Here is a 17987-nt window from a genome sequence, read left to right on the forward strand (position 1 = left end):
AGAGTCTAAGGCCAGATGGTGTATCTTTCTTATAAATCTCAAGATCCAAAAAATGTATACAATTATCATTACAGTCCATCTTGAACCGTACAGTAGAGTCAAGACTATTAAGATTATTGAACCAAGAGGTTAAAGACTCTTTATCACCCCTCCATATCATGAAGACATCATCAATGTAGCGCTTGAAGAACCTGATGGAGCCCTGTTCAGCCAAAAAAATATACTCCTGTTCATACATCGACATATAAATATTTGCATAGGATGGGGCCATATTAGACCCCATAGCCGTTCCAAGTACTTGCAAATAAAATGTGTTTTCAAATCGGAAATAGTTTTTGGCTAAACAGAGCTCCAAGAGCTCCAACAAGAACTCCACAGGTGGGCCACAGTAATAAGGATTACCAGATAGGATTCTCCTGACCATCTCCATCCCATGTGCATGTGGGATAATGGTATATAGATTGACAACATCTAATGTGACTAAAACGTCATCCACCTGTATGTCATTCATCTGTGATAGAAGATGTATGAGTTCAGAAGAATCCCTCAAGTAAGATCCAGTCGATTGGACAACAGGTTGCAGGAAGTGATCAATGTATTCAGCGAGAGGCTGGAGAAGCGAGCCCCTCGCTGATACTATTGGACAACCTGGTGGGTTAACCATACTCTTGTGTATTTTGGGCAATAGATACAAAATAGGACTAATAGGGTTCTCAACCGTCAAATAACCAAAGGTGTCCTCATCGATAAACCCTGCATCCAAAGATATACACAAGAGTTTGTCAACCTGTTCTTTAAATTTAGTGGTAGGGTTAAATGTCAACTTACGGAAAGTTATACCATCTTCTAATTGTCTGAGCGCTTCACATCTATACATATGATAATCTAACACCACAATGGCACCGCCCTTATCGGCTTGCCTGATCACAATGGTGCTATCTTCAGTTAAAGTTTTTAAAGCACTTCTTTCCATTGTGGTGAGATTATCATATGTATTGCTCAAATGAGACTGACTTGCGCTGATATCAGTGTTGACCATACGTGTGAACGTTTTAATCGTTGAATGAGTGATAGGAGGTTCAAAAGAACTCTTAGCTTTAAATGGTTTAGGTTCATAATCCACACTATTTTTAAAAAACTCTTTGAGTTTTAGTTGTCGCTGAAAACGATGTAAATCCACACGGATATCAAATAAATCAGTTTTAGGAGTAGGGATAAATGATAAACCCTTATTGAGTAGTGAAAGCTCAACCTCAGACAAGACCCGTGAACTCAAATTATACACTATTGTTTCGTTTTTCGATTTGCAACTTTTTTGGTGTTTCTTCCCCCCCCTCCTATAGTGTCTGGATCTGTGACTGTGGGTAAAGGGGGCCTCTGTGAGGATCTTGTGGACACTCCACTGCCACTTGCTGTCTTCTGTGAAGTGTTGGTAATTTCACTCCCTGAGGAATCACCCCCACTGCTATCAATAGTATTGAAGTTAACACGTTTATTTTTAGTAAACCTACCCTTTTTGTTGTAAGAAATCTCGTTTTTCCCATACAACCATCTATAGACCTTCCTGTCTCTGTAGTCGTTCTCGACTGTATTGTATTTTTTATTTTTAAATGTCAGTAATTCCTGTTTGTATTTGGAAACCTGTGTTGCCAATTTATTCAACCAGTCAGTTTCAGAGTCATTACTTAATATGTGTAGGAGTTTGTCTTTGATAAGTGTGATGTCATTTCTCACTACCACTTTCAATCTAGATACTTCTTCAATTACTAGAAGCATTAGGTCATGTGAGCATTTGTTTAGGATTCCGCACCAGCGCCTGCAGAAATCCATATTAATCCTACCCAAAGTTGGAATATTTTTAACTCTGAAACCCCGTGGTATAAACTTCTCCTTGTGGTATTTTGAAAGATATACTGCATGAAGGTAATAATCAACCTCTTTCTTCTCTAGATGTAATAATTTATGATAAATATTAAGTGGGGTCTCACCTTTCGTCTCATCCAACTCCTGCATGTCCGCCTCACACCTGATGCGAAGTGCATCATCATCAGTATATGCAAAGTCTTCTATTGCCTCATATGGATCCTCTTGGGATAACATCGTAGTGGCAGTCTCTGTATTCATATCCCTATTTTCAACACACTGCAGAATAAAGTAACAGCCAATCCCCAATAGAGTGATGTAGACAGGGTTCTGTTATAACATTCCAGTAGAACCCTGTCTACGTCACTCTATTGGGGATTGGCTGTTACTTTATTCTGCAGTGTGTTGAAAATAGGGATATGAATACAGAGACTGCCACTACGATGTTATCCCAAGAGGATCCATATGAGGCAATAGAAGACTTTGCATATACTGATGATGATGCACTTCGCATCAGGTGTGAGGCGGACATGAAGGAGTTGGATGAGATGAAAGGTGAGACCCCACTTAATATTTATCATAAATTATTACATCTAGAGAAGAAAGAGGTTGATTATTACCTTCATGCAGTATATCTTTCAAAATACCACAAGGAGAAGTTTATACCACGGGGTTTCAGAGTTAAAAATATTCCAACTTTGGGTAGGATTAATATGGATTTCTGCAGGCGCTGGTGCGGAATCCTAAACAAATGCTCACATGACCTAATGCTTCTAGTAATTGAAGAAGTATCTAGATTGAAAGTGGTAGTGAGAAATGACATCACACTTATCAAAGACAAACTCCTACACATATTAAGTAATGACTCTGAAACTGACTGGTTGAATAAATTGGCAACACAGGTTTCCAAATACAAACAGGAATTACTGACATTTAAAAATAAAAAATACAATACAGTCGAGAACGACTACAGAGACAGGAAGGTCTATAGATGGTTGTATGGGAAAAACGAGATTTCTTACAACAAAAAGGGTAGGTTTACTAAAAATAAACGTGTTAACTTCGATACTATTGATAGCAGTGGGGGTGATTCCTCAGGGAGTGAAATTACCAACACTTCACTGAAGGCAGCCAGTGGCAGTGGAGTGTCCACAAGATCCTCACAGAGGCCCCCTTTACCCACAGTCACAGATCCAGACACTATAGGAGGGGGGGGGAGGAAACACCAAAAACGTTGCAAATCAAAAAACGAAACAATAGTGTATAATTTGAGTTCACGGGTCTTGTCTGAGGTTGAGCTTTCACTACTCAATAAGGGCTTATCATTTATCCCTACTCCTAAAACTGATTTATTTGATATCCGTGTGGATTTACATCGTTTTCAGCGACAACTAAAACTCAAAGAGTTTTTTAAAAATAGTGTGGATTATGAACCTAAACCATTTAAAGCTAAGAGTTCTTTTGAACCTCCTATCACTCATTCAATGATTAAAACGTTCACACGTATGGTCAACACTGATATCAGCGCAAGTCAGTCTCATTTGAGCAATACATATGATAATCTCACCACAATGGAAAGAAGTGCTTTAAAAACTTTAACTGAAGATAGCACCATTGTGATTAGGCAAGCCGATAAGGGCGGTGCCATTGTGGTGTTAGATTATCATATGTATAGATGTGAAGCGCTCAGACAATTAGAAGATGGTATAACTTACCGTAAGTTGACATTTAACCCTACCACTAAATTTAAAGAACAGGTTGACAAACTCTTGTGTATGTCTTTGGATGCAGGGTTTATCGATGAGGACACCTTTGGTTATTTGACGGTTAAGAACCCTATTAGTCCTATTCTGTATCTATTTCCCAAAATACACAAGAGTATGGTTAACCCACCAGGTCGTCCAATAGTATCAGCGAGGGGCTTGCTTCTCCAGCCTCTCGCTAAATACATTGATCACTTTCTGCAACCTGTTGTCCAATCGACTGGATCTTACTTGAGGGATTCTTCTGAACTCATACATCTTCTATCACAGATGAATGACATACAGGTGGATGACGTTTTAGTCACATTAGATGTTGTCAATCTATATACCATTATCCCACATGCACATGGGATGGAGATGGTCAGGAGAATCCTATCTGGTAATCCTTATTACTGTGGCCCACCTGTGGAGTTCTTGTTGGAGCTCTTGGAGCTCTGTTTAGCCAAAAACTATTTCCGATTTGAAAACACATTTTATTTGCAAGTACTTGGAACGGCTATGGGGTCTAATATGGCCCCATCCTATGCAAATATTTATATGTCGATGTATGAACAGGAGTATATTTTTTTGGCTGAACAGGGCTCCATCAGGTTCTTCAAGTGCTACATTGATGATGTCTTCATGATATGGAGGGGTGATAAAGAGTCTTTAACCTCTTGGTTCAATAATCTTAATAGTCTTGACTCTACTGTACGGTTCAAGATGGACTGTAATGATAATTGTATACATTTTTTGGATCTTGAGATTTATAAGAAAGATACACCATCTGGCCTTAGACTCTTTACAACACTGTATAATAAACCTACAGATAAAAACTCAATCCTTCATTACAATAGTTTTCATCCATCTTTTAAAAAAAAGGGGGTAAGTTCATCTCAACTCCTGCGTGTCGTACGCAATAATACCGAGGAGACCCACAAGAAGGTTCAACTAGAAGCAATGGCACAGAAATTTATCGACAGAGGCTATCCCGAATCGCTGATCACAGAACAAGGTGACAAAGCAATAGCACTCAGCCAACAATCACTGCTAATAAAACCACTCAAGTCGGTCAAACAACGGATGAACTTCATTACCACATACACTCCAGCTTCACGCAAAGTACAAGACATAATTAAGCAGCACTGGCCGATTGTGTCAACTGACACCACATTACCGTTTGGAGAGACACCACCGCCAAGATTGGTGTATAAGAGGGCACGAAATCTTCGTGACATACTGATGAAGACCGACCCCATTACAAGTTACCAAAGTCAAACTTGGTTACCCCCTAAGAAGAAGGGATGTCATAGATGTGGAAATTGCATCACTTGTAATGGTATGATCGTTGGAAATAAGTTTCATCATCCACACACGAATCAAACCTTCCATATACGTCATCGGCTTACGTGCACTTCAGATCATGTGATCTATGTGATCATTTGCCCATGTTCGCTGTACTATGTGGGTAAAACCATTACATCTTTTAGAGAGAGGTTAGCCAATCATAAGACAGCCATTCGATTGGCTTTGGATAAAGGCACCTCCGACCAACTGGTGGCACGCCACTGCGCACAAGCTGGACATTCTATCTCTTCATTGAGGACCATTCTAATTGACCACGTACCGAAGAATAGACGTGGGGGTGATCGAGCCAAGGCTCTACTAAAAATGGAATCACGGTGGATCTATCGACTTGACACTATAGCACCTTGTGGCTTAAACATGTCCATTGATTACAGCTGCTTCTATAAATGACTGTGGGTCTCCTTTCATCTTACTATGGATGTTCTTACCATACCCTAGACACACGCTGCAAAATTTTGTATATATGTTTTAGTTTTTTTCTTGTTAGTCACTATGTGATTCTGATAATATAAAATGATCTAAATTACACTCAAGTCCTAATATTAGGGGCTAGATTTAGCCCATTTGGTAATAGATCTGTTACTCACAATTATACGAGTGGCTAGCAATTAATAAAACGATATGTTTTTAGAATAGATATAATTAGTTAATTTCACTGTCCAATCAGTTGCAATTTATTGTTTGTGTAGCCTACAAATATTTTGATCCTTTTTGTCATTTACTAGGCACATGTCTATTAGCGCACTTCTATGGCACTGATTAATATTAGACCTTTAGTCTGCTGAGGTGTTCAATGCGCTGTGTTGCCCTGGTGCCTATACATTAAGGCACTGATGTTTATACATTTTTTGCTTCTGCGGCGTGTTGTTCCACTGTTCTTGCATTGTTGTTTGGGGTTACCATGACAACCAGTCCTGACGCTATGTCGTCACTGCGTGCGCTATTTTGTCAAGCACGCATGCGCAGTTGCATTGTACACACTACGGGGTTACCATGGACACGCGTTTAGGCTTGCGGTCCATGTCTGACATGCTTGACATACAGCTGCATTAATTAGCTTTGTACTTGGCGTTTTTTTGTGTTGTAATCTGATTGGTGGGTGGGGGTATTTAAGGGTTTTTTGTGTATGTTGTAAAATGCCTGATTTATCTTTATGAACTGCTGCATGTGATCAAGGCTCCAGTGGGAGCTGAAACGTTATGCTTTGTTGGCATTAAAGGAAGGTGTGTTGCTTAAATCTCGTGTGCTGGCTTTTTTTTTGCGTGGGACTACAGGGATCATCACCAGGTCTTGTCTTTATGCAAATATTCATTTCTATATATATATATATATATATATATATATACACACACACTCATACACACAAACACTTATATAAAATAGAGATAAGAAAGAAGATATATTTTATGGAAAAGATTGACGTTTCAAAGAAAGTGCAAGGGAGAGACAAAGATTAAAGGAGATTTGAAAGGAGAATTTACCATTTATAGAGAGAGAGAGAAAACTAAAACAGGGTGATATTCATTGTGATTTAAGAGAGAGAGAGAGCGAGAGAGAGAGAGCAAGTATGTAAGGGCAAAATGTAATTGATTTGAGAGAGATAAATGATTTAAGTTGGAAAGATCGAGTTTTGAAAGAATAAATGTGTATTTTAGGAGACAGTAGAGGTTTAAGAGAAAAGGAAATGTGATTTCAGAGCACAGTGACAGAGAGCACCTGAAGGCTTCAGTTACTGTTCTTGTTATGTAAGATGTATAATACATCATATGAAGCTGGTTCCTCTCCTGCTCACAGACTCTCACTTCATAAAGATGAATGACCTCACTAAACAGACCATATCTGTCCCTATTACACCTGACAAATGCAATAGAAACCTCCTGCTTTGCTCTTGTCTCACACGCTAACTAGATCTGTTCAGCTAGCTGCCAGTAGAGCAATGCTGTTCCTTCAGCAAAGGATAACAAGAGAATGAAGCAAATTTGATAAAAGAAGTAAATTGAAAAGTTGTTTAAAATTGTATGTTCTATCCAAATCATGAAATAACATTTTGGGGTTTCTTGTATCCTGTGCTGAGCTGTTTTGATCTTTCTTTGAGAAACACACACATTAAATATTCCCCCCCCCCCCAGCAGATATACAATATAACATTAATTTATATATGTATCATGACACATGTGAACTCATGCTCATATTAATAAGGGGCTTTGTGTATATGTTTATAGCTTGATCTGTACTTGATTTTAAAGAGGGGTTTCTGGGTGTTAAATCAAGGGGTCAGGCTTTTTTGATTACCTGTTAAGTGCATATAGACCCCCAGCCTGCATCAGTGTGGGCATTTTTTTTTTTTTATACCTGTGTGCTTAAACATAACACCCCATAGATATCCACTAAGTCCAGGGCTTGTGGACATTACCAAGTGTAGGTGTGATGACATCTCCAGCATCCCTGAATTTATTTGGTCACAAAGGATTTAGGGGTGAGTGAGGGGGAGGGGAACTGCAATGAGCTCCGAACGTCCCCAGATGATGATACGTGGTGGTCATCTGCATGTAATACATTATATGGGTGATGATAACACATGGTTAAGGGGTTAATGTCTTTTTGAGGAGTCTATCAAACTCATTTAGGCCTAGATTACAAGTGGAGCACAGTTGATAGCTCAGGGTGCAATATGCTATTACAACTTGATTGGAAAAAAAGGTTAATTAGAGAATATAAACATGATTGGCATTTTTTTTTATACTTTTAATGGTTTGCCCTTAAAGTGAATGTCAACTTTTATGATAAAGTGCCCAGTTTTTAAAAAACTATTAAAAACATGGGCACTTTTATTCATGAAAGTTTTCATTGCACCGGATATTACAAATACTTACCTTCTTCTCCTGAAACGCCAGGTCGCTGATTCCCCCGCCTGCTTCTTCCTGCTGTACTTACACAGCAATGACAAAACCGTCTTCCTCCAATCACGGCATGGCCTCACCAGATGGACACTCCTGGGGGGGGGGGAGCCGTGATTGGAGGAAGCCGGTTTAATCAAAGTACAGAGGACCTGCATGCGGGGGATTGGCGATCCGGCGTTTCAGGAGAAGAAGATAAGTATTTGTAAAATCCGGAGCAATGTAAACTTTCATGAATGGAAGTGCCCCTGTTTTTAATAGTTTTTTTTTAAAAACTGGACACTTTATCATCAAAGTTGACATTCACTTTAACCTGTGTGCAGTAGGGGCTGCACTGATCCCAAGGCTGGAGGTCAGTTGAGGATTCGGGGTCATGCTGTGATGAGAGCTGTCAGCACTGATAGAATCCAAGGCTGTGCAAAAGAGAGGAGGCTTAGTGCTGATAGTGTGCTATGAACATTGCATTGTTATAGGAGGATTTAGAGTGGTGGGCTATGTTTAGTGCACAGGACCTGCAGACTTCTATTAATATTGCCAACTGTGCTATCTGTATCCTTGATGTCAGAAGTAACCTACAGTTGTTTTGGTGCCAAGACCTATGGGGAAGGTGTTAAAGGAACATGGGGAGGGAGCGGGTGGGAACCATTACACTATGGAACAGAGTTTGTTTAAATTTAGAGGGAGAGAGGGGGGTATACAAAATGTAATCTAAATAATCGAAGTGATCTGGGAGGGGGTGGGGGTTTAGTCTTGGGGGGGGGGGGGGGAAGCTACACTACAGAAAAGTGGGGGGAAAAAATAAAAAAAATATTTTTTTTTGTAAACTGGGTACCGGCAGACAGTTGCCAGTACCCAAGATGGCTCCCAATAATGTAGAGGGGGAGGGTTAGAGAGCTGTTTTGGGGGGGGGGGGATCAGGGAGGTTTGGGGCTAAGGGGGATCCTACACAGCAGCATATGTAAATATGCTTAAAAAAAATAAAAAATAAAAGATACCTTTTATTTTAGTACTGGCAGACTTTCTGCCAGTACTTAAGATGGTGGGGACAATTGTGGGGTGGGGGAGGGAAGAGAGCTGTTTGGGAGGGATCAGGGGGTCTGATGTGTTAGGTGGGAGGCTGATCTCTACACTAAAGCTAAAATTAACCTTGCAAGTTCCCTACAAGATCCCTAATTAACCCCTTCACTGCTAGACATAATACACGAGTGATGTGCAGCGGCATTTAGCAGCCTTCTAATTACCAAAAAGCATTGCCAAAGCCATATATGTCTGCTATTTCTGAACAAAGGGGATCCCAGAGAAGCATTTACAACCATTTGTGCCATAATAGCACAAGTTGTTTGTAAATAATTTCAGTGAGAAACCTAAAATTGCGAAAAAATTACGTTTTTTTTTTTTAAATTTGATCGCATTTGGCGGTGAAATGGTGGCATTAAATATACCAAAATGGGCCTAGATCAATACTTTGGGTTGTCTACTTCACTACACTAAAGCTAAAATTAACCCTACAAGCTCCCTACATGCTCTCTAATTAACCCCTTCACTGCTGGGCATAAAACACGTGTGGTGCGCAGTGGCATTTAGCAGCCTTCTAATTACCAAAAAGCAACGCCAAAGCCATATACAGGGAGTGCAGAATTATTAGGCAAATGAGTATTTTGACCACATCATCCTCTTTATGCATGTTGTCTTACTCCAAGCTGTATAGGCTCGAAAGCCTACTACCAATTAAGCATATTAGGTGATGTGCATCTCTGTAATGAGAAGGGGTGTGGTCTAATGACATCAACACCCTATATCAGGTGTGCATAATTATTAGGCAACTTCCTTTCCTTTGGCAAAATGGGTCAAAAGAAGGACTTGACAGGCTCAGAAAAATCAAAAATAGTGAGATATCTTGCAGAGGGATGCAGCACTCTTAAAATTGCAAAGCTTCTGAAGCGTGATCATCGAACAATCAAGCGTTTCATTCAAAATAGTCAACAGGGTCGCAAGAAGCGTGTGGAAAAACCAAGGCGCATAATAACTGCCCATGAACTGAGAAAAGTCAAGCGTGCAGCTGCCAAGATGCCACTTGCCACCAGTTTGGCCATATTTCAGAGCTGCAACATCACTGGAGTGCCCAAAAGCACAAGGTGTGCAATACTCAGAGACATGGCCAAGGTAAGAAAGCATGAAAGACGACCACCACTGAACAAGACACACAAGCTGAAACGTCAAGACTGGGCCAAGAAATATCTCAAGACTGATTTTTCTAAGGTTTTATGGGCTGATGAAATGAGAGTGAGTATTGATGGGCCAGATGGATGGGCCCGTGGCTGGATTGGTAAAGGGCAGAGAGCTCCAGTCCGACTCAGACGCCAGCAAGGTGGAGGTGGAGTACTGGTTTGGGCTGGTATCATCAAAGATGAGCTTGTGAGGCCTTTTCGGGTTGAGGATGGAGTCAAGCTCAACTCCCAGTCCTACTGCCAGTTTCTGGAAGACACCTTCTTCAAGCAGTGGTACAGGAAGAAGTCTGCATCCTTCAAGAAAAACATGATTTTCATGCAGGACAATGCTCCATCACACGTGTCCAAGTACTCCACAGCATGGCTGGCAAGAAAGGGTATAAAAGAAGAAAATCTAATGACATGGCCTCCTTGTTCACCTGATCTGAACCCCATTGAGAACCTGTGGTCCATCATCAAATGTGAGATTTACAAGGAGGGAAAACAGTACACCTCTCTGAACAGTGTCTGGGAGGCTGTGGTTGCTGCTGCACGCAATGTTGATGGTGAACAGATCAAAATACTGACAGAATCCATGGATGGCAGGCTTTTGAGTGTCCTTGCAAAGAAAGGTGGCTATATTGGTCACTGATTTGTTTTTGTTTTGTTTTTGAATGTCAGAAATGTATATTTGTGAATGTTGAGATGTTATATTGGTTTCACTGGTAAAAATAAATAATTGAAATGGGTATATATTTGTTTTTTGTTAAGTTGCCTAATAATTATGCACAGTAATAGTCACCTGCACACACAGATATCCCCCTAAAATAGCTATAACTAAAGACAAACTAAAAACTACTTCCAAAACTATTCAGCTTTGATATTAATGAGTTTTTTGGGTTCATTGAGAACATGGTTGTTGTTCAATAATAAAATTAATCCTCAAAAATACAACTTGCCTAATAATTCTGCACTCCCTGTATGTCTGGTATTTCTGAACAAAGGGGATCCCAGAGAAGCATTTACAACCATTTATGCCATAATTGCACAAGTTGTTAATTTCTGTGAGAAACCTAAAGTTTGTGAAAAAGTGAACAATTTTTTTTGTTTGATCGCATTTGGCGGTGAAATGGTGGCATGAAATATACCAAAATGGGCCTAGATCAATACTTTGGAATAGGGTTCCAAAGTAAAAGGCGCTCATTTTGAAAAAAAGTGGTTTTGAAATAGCAAAGTGCAATTTGTATTTATTGCCCTATAACTTGCAAAAAAAGCAAAGAACATGTTAACATTGGGTATTTCTAAACTCAGGACAAAACTATTTAGCATGGTTGTTTTTTGGTGGTTGTAGATGTGTAACAGATTTTGGGGGTCAAAGTTAGAAAAAAGTGTGTTTTTTTTCCATTTTTCCTCATATTTTATAATATTTTTAATAGTAAATTATAAGATATGATGAAAATAATGGTATCTTTAGAAAGTCCATTTAGTGGCGAGAAAAACGGTATATAATATGTGTGGGTACAGTAAAGGAGTAAGAGGAAAATTACAGCTAAACACAAACACCGCAGAAATGTAAAAATAACCCTGGTCCTTAAGGGAAATAAATTGAAAATGGCCTTGTCCTTAAGGGGTTAAATCTGACTATTATTCGGAATTATTTTTGAGAGCTGACATTTGGTTCAACTTATTTGGTTACAACCTGAGCTTGTTCATAACATCCAATTACAACACATCTCCTGTAACCTTGGTTTCAGACATTCAATAAGATAAATCCCTTATTTCCTTTTAACAGCATAGGGGGCGCCATTAGTGGTGAGTTAAAGGGACATGAAACCCAAAAATTTTCTTTAATGATTTAAAGGGACATTATACTCCCAAAAAATATGGGCTTTTTAAATGAAACATACAAAACCTAGGTCCCCTTCTCTTCTCAATCTACACATCATCATTAGGTTCCCTAATAAAGTCCCACAGGTTCCAATATAATTTGTATGCTTGCTGTGACACTCAAATCTACTTCTCTGCACCAGACCTATCTACTTCCTTGCTAACCCTTGTCACTAACTGTCTTCCTCACATCTCTTTCTGGATGTCCTCTCACTACCTCAAGCAAAATCTGCCCAAATCTGAGCTCCTTATTTCCCCCCCTTCTTCCAAAATCTCCACTCCCAATCTCTCTATAGCTGTCGAACTCCATCATTACCCCTACCCGCATGTCCAATGTCTTGGGGTCACATTTGACTCAGATCTTTCTTTTACTCCTCACATTCAGTCCTTGACTAAATCCTGCCGCTTCCACCTTAAAAAAACAAAATGTATGCTTACCTGATCATTATTTTTTATTTCTTGACATGGTGAGTCCAAGGATCATCATCAATTACTGTTGGGAATATCCCTCCTAGCCAGCAGGAGGAGTCAAAGAGTACCACAGCAAAGATTTTATATATCACTCCCCGAACCCACAATCCCCCAATCATTTAACCAAAGGGAAAGGAGAGAAAGGAAGTAACCCAAGGTGCAAAGGTGCCTGTGGTTTATATAAAAATAAACTGTGTGAATACAGGGCGGGCCGTGGAATCACTGTGTCAAGAAATAAATACATTTATCAGGTAAGCATACATTTTGTTTTCTTTCTAATGACACAGTGAGTCCACGGATCATCATCAATTACTGTTGGGAACCAATACCCAAGCCAGAGGACACAGATGATAAGGGAGGGACAAGACAGGAACCTAAACAGAAGGCACCACTGCTTGAAGAACCATTCTTCCAAAAGAAGCCTTAGTCGAGGCAAAAGTATCAAATTTATAGAATTTGGAAAAAGTGTGCAAAGATGACCAAGTTGTAGCCTTGCAAATCTGTTCCACAGAAGCTTCATTTTTGAAGGCCCAGGAAGAAGAAACAGCCCTTGTGGAATGAGCTGTGATTTTCTCAGGAGGTTGCTGTCCAGCAGTCTCATATACCAAGCGAATAACACTCTTCAGCCAAAGGGAAAGTGAAGTAGCCGTAGCTTTCTGACCCTTGCGTTTCCCAGAAAAGCAAACAAACAATGCAGAAGACTGACGAAAGTCCTTAGTTGCCTGCAAATAAAATTTTAGCACCCAGGAGGGTCTGCAGAAGCAAGTACCCTGGGAGAGATGATCCTGAGAAAGCCACCATGGAAGAGAGTCTATTGATGCCTGATCTAGATCTACACGCAGAGACAGGTCCGTATAGTCCCCGACTCCCCGTTCCATTGTCTGAGCATGCATAACTGCAGAGGTCTGAGATGGAACCGAGCAAATGGAATGATGTCTATGGAAGCCACCATCAGACCAATTACCTCCATACATTGAGCCACTGACGGCCGTGGAGAGGATTGAAGGACAAAATAAGAGTCGAAAATCTTTCTTTTCCTGACCTCCGTCAGAAAAATCTTCATTAACAGGGAGTCTATTATGGTCCCCAAACATACGACCCTTGTAGCTGGAGCCAGAGAGCTTTTTTCCCGATTCACCTTCCATCCGTCGGATCGAAGAAAATACAAGAAGATCTCCGTATGAGATTCTGCTTGCTAAAAAGATTGCACCTGGGGGGTGGAGTCAACCGCCAAAGCAACAGGATGCATTGCTCAGGAGCTCTTGACTTAAAACTTTATAAAATGTGATTTATCCTTCGTAAAAATATTCAATCCTTCTGGATCGACCAATACTCTAATGAAGAAGCCGGTGAGACTTTATCCAACCCGCATCGCTAATCTTCCAGATAGTAAGGACCATGTGAGGCGCAGATGGCCTTCTGAAATCCTATGCAAACGGAACTCATCAAACCATCCTTGTGTTGCAGTTCCTCTGTCTGCTCTGTTGATTGACTGGCTAGGGCACTGGATGGTTGTGTTTTGGACTGTTTTGCTAAGTCTCCCTCATTGATTTATACATACCTCAGGCCAGGGCACGGACCGTCATCTGCCGTATGTCATGGAGGGGGCTACATATCCCAGCTGCAATTGCTGCACCACACCTCTAACTGAGTCACACTCAACACCTACCTGGTGTTCTGTTATGGAGCTGACTGCCCTTCTGCTGGGGGATTTGACCTCCTGCATGGATCATCACCACGAGTCCTGTATCGCCGTCTTGAGAACCACGGGCACTTCCAACTCAGCTGTAGCTCCCACCGCAGTCTCTCATGCTAGCTACAGGGATCTCCCACTTACTCAGGGTGATGCTGAAGGGCCCCAGCGTCATCCCTTGACTAAGCCCGGTACACTGCATTCACAGGACACCCACGCTAGAGAGACGGTGGGGACTCAGGGTGAACCTCAGATACATCCGTCTATAACAGAGGATCGGAGGTCTGGCTACATCACAGACACATTTGTGAGCAGGGAGATATTGGCGGGGACTGCTAGGGCACAAGCATACGTGCTTCTACTTAGCTCATCACATTTAACTGTACCAATCTTCTATACACAAGCTCTGCGTGATCAATTCACTGGAGGAACTGACCCAATACCTGCAGGGACTTTTAGAACTGTTGCACGTCCATTATCACCCTTTAGTGAGTTAGTCCCGGATACCACACTGAACGTGGGGCTCCTCTCGAGGCAGGGAGTGGAGTGATCCGCAGTTTCTAGGTGACATACTCTCATGTCACCTCAAGCCTTATTGCCTGTATTGATAGTTCTCCTTGTTTTTATATTTATTTCTCCCTTGCTCCTAGACTGAGACTCATAACACATATTATTATACGTTGGAGCTATCCTGATATACTATTACTGTGGCTAGCCTTTTGTAAATTTCAGGTTTATGTTTGAGCAATTTCATAACTTATTGTAGATGGCATGTGTTGATAGCTCTGTGAATGCCCTAATACATTTAGACATGTTCACCAGTTTTATAATGTAAGGTGTGGTTTGGTATCTGATGATCTTTCCTCCCTGATCTCAAGTTTAAGAGATGTGTGCTACTAATTATGCTAGTGTTAAACTATGTGTGGGACTACTCATAGGGTTAGATATTGTAGTTAAATGTCCATAGCCCAGTCCATTGCTGTAGCATTTGAAGGCTATATTACTGTAGCCTTACATAATTTTAGTACATGTATAACTCACCCTGGCAATGTGTCAGTTTGATATACCATCTGAGCCTTAATCTGATAGATCCTTGATATGGTATCAAGTTTTGTTTAGCCAATATGTTTCATACTGTTAAACAAAGATCATCTAGTATAACTATTAGCACTAGCCAATCTTATTTACCTCCCACCTTGGTAATGGCAACCCATGTACAAGCTAGAATATAACAAAAATCCTCTTGGGTTATAGTATAAACTTACAGTATACTGCTAATGCCTTTACTGTATTCCAATTCTATACAGTTTTGATACTATTGATCCCACTTCATACACAATTTACCACTGTTATTGAAGTTGGTGGCGATCTGGTTTATACAGTTACTCATTTTATGGATGCCTTATTGGTGCGTGGTATATCCAAAGCTCCTTCCCTACCCTCAGCCGGCGAGGGAGGGATGGAATCTAATCAATAGGTTGAGGCAATAGTACTTAGACCCATGCTTCATATTTAATTCATACTATAGTCCTGATAAAGTATTACTGCTAGTGCCATTAACATTCTGCTTTCTTCATTTATATAATTACGACACTCTAAAGTGGTACCTACTACTTAATTCTATTTACATATGTTATCCATGTTTATCTATATATATATATATATATGTATGTATATGAATGAAAATATTTGTCTGAATCAAACTAGCCCATTTATCTTAGTCTTAGTTCAATCAAGTTCCACTAAGGTTGCTCTCCCCATCTCAGGTAAACTGTTCTACTTCAGATGATAACCTCCCCCCCCACATCTCGGGTTATATCATATCATCTCACTTTATACTGTTCTATATTGGATGTGGGTCACCCATGGTCCATACATGACCATTCCATTTCAAGCGGTGCTTACCAGCTGAAAAAACACCCTGAAAGTGTCATTAGGTCTAATAGGGTCTTCGCCATGACTACTGTACCCCAGTGTTTATTTTGCCTATATTACAGAGCCCATGAGGGGCCAGATAACTAGTCATTCATAGAAACTATTGTATACATAAAATGGAGGTTTCAGTTAATGTTGTTAATGTCTGTTAATTTTTTTTCTAGTTAAAAATTGCATTGTATTGTGCCCTATGACAGGCTGTTATTATTTGCAATATGCACCATTCATTGTACATTTTATTATATTTTTTCTTGCAAAACCTCAATAAAAGATTATTTAAAAAAAAAAAATGGCACCTGAACCAGAATGTCGTCCAGATAAGGTGCAACTGCAATGCCCCAAGATCGAAGCACAACTAAAAGAGCCCCCAGAACCTTTGAAAAAAATCTGGGAGCTGTGGCAAGGCCGAATGTAAGGGCTACGAACTGGAAATGATTGTCCAAAAAGGCAAATCTCAGAAACTTGTGATGGTCCCTGTGAATGGGAACATGAAGGTATGCATCCTTTAGGTCTATGGTTGTCATGAACTGACCCTCTTGTGCCAAGGGAAGAATGGAGCGAATAGTCTTCATCTTGAAGAATGGCACTCTGAGAAACTTGTTTAAACATTTTAGATCTAGGATTGGTCAAAGTTCCCTCCTTTTCTGGGAACTACGAATAGATTTGAGTAAAACCCCAGACCCCTTTCCTGAAATGGAACTGGAACTTTTACCCCCAGGATGGCAAGGTCCTTGACACAATGTAAGAATGCCTCTCTTTTTATCTGGTCTACAGATAATCTGGAGAGGAGAAACCTGCCTTTGGGAAGAAAAGATTTAAAGTCTATTTTGTAACCCTGGGAGACAATGTCCACCGCCCAGGGATCCGGTATATCTCTTATCCAAGCCTGGTAAAAAAGAGAGAATCAGCTGAAGGCTTTTTAGATTGCTTTCCCTTATTCCAGGACTGGTTGGGCTTCCAGGAAGGCTTGACTTGATCTTGCATGGAAGAATGGGAGGAAGACTTGCCTTTAAAGTTACGAAAGGAACAAAAATTACTCTGACATCCCTTCTGCTTATTCTTTTTATCTTGAGAAAGAAATGAACCCTTCCCTCCAGTAATATTTTTTTTAAATAATCTTTTATTGAGGTTTTGCAAGAAAAAATATAATAAAATGTACAATGAATGGTGCATATTGCAAATAATAACAGCCTGTCATAGGGCACAATACAATGCAATTTTTAACTAGAAAAAAAATTAACAGACATTAACAACATTAACTGAAACCTCCATTTTATGTATACAATAGTTTCTATGAATGACTAGTTATCTGGCCCCTCATGGGCTCTGTAATATAGGCAAAATAAACAAGGTCTGCAGCACCTCACATGGACCTGCAAAGAGAGAAAAATTGAGTAAAGTATGCACTTTTAGCACTCTGGGCCCTAAACTAAAGGGTGGGTGGTCCCTGCTGGGATTGGATAAAAATTAACTTTTATTGTAACCTTTAAAAAACCAAATTGTTGGTTGAAATACACATACTATTAAAATACACTCCAGTACCATATACCAGTAATATCAACATTTATTGGATCACCAGTTATTTGAATTAGGCCTGTCTATATTCACAGTCATGAATGATCCAAAAATTTTTTATAACAAAATAGCGTTCGCTAAAACACTGTTACAGTGTACCTACATCGAAAAGTGATTACAAGTGTGAGTTGGGTATATGTAATGAGAGAATGGGTAGAACATGTCCCCTCTCTTTGTTAATCCCTGGATTACTGAATTCTAATATTAAATTATGTTCAGTCTATATTGTAACTTCAGTACACTGTGGTAATAGCTAGCAGCTACTACCAGGTCATATGAATAATTGTTCAGCCCAGCTAAGTCTGTGCGGTGTCAGAGTTGGTAATCACAATGAGTTAAAGTGCTGTTA

Source organism: Bombina bombina, chromosome 3 (assembly GCF_027579735.1).
Source record: "Bombina bombina isolate aBomBom1 chromosome 3, aBomBom1.pri, whole genome shotgun sequence".
NCBI lineage: Eukaryota > Metazoa > Chordata > Amphibia > Anura > Bombinatoridae > Bombina > Bombina bombina.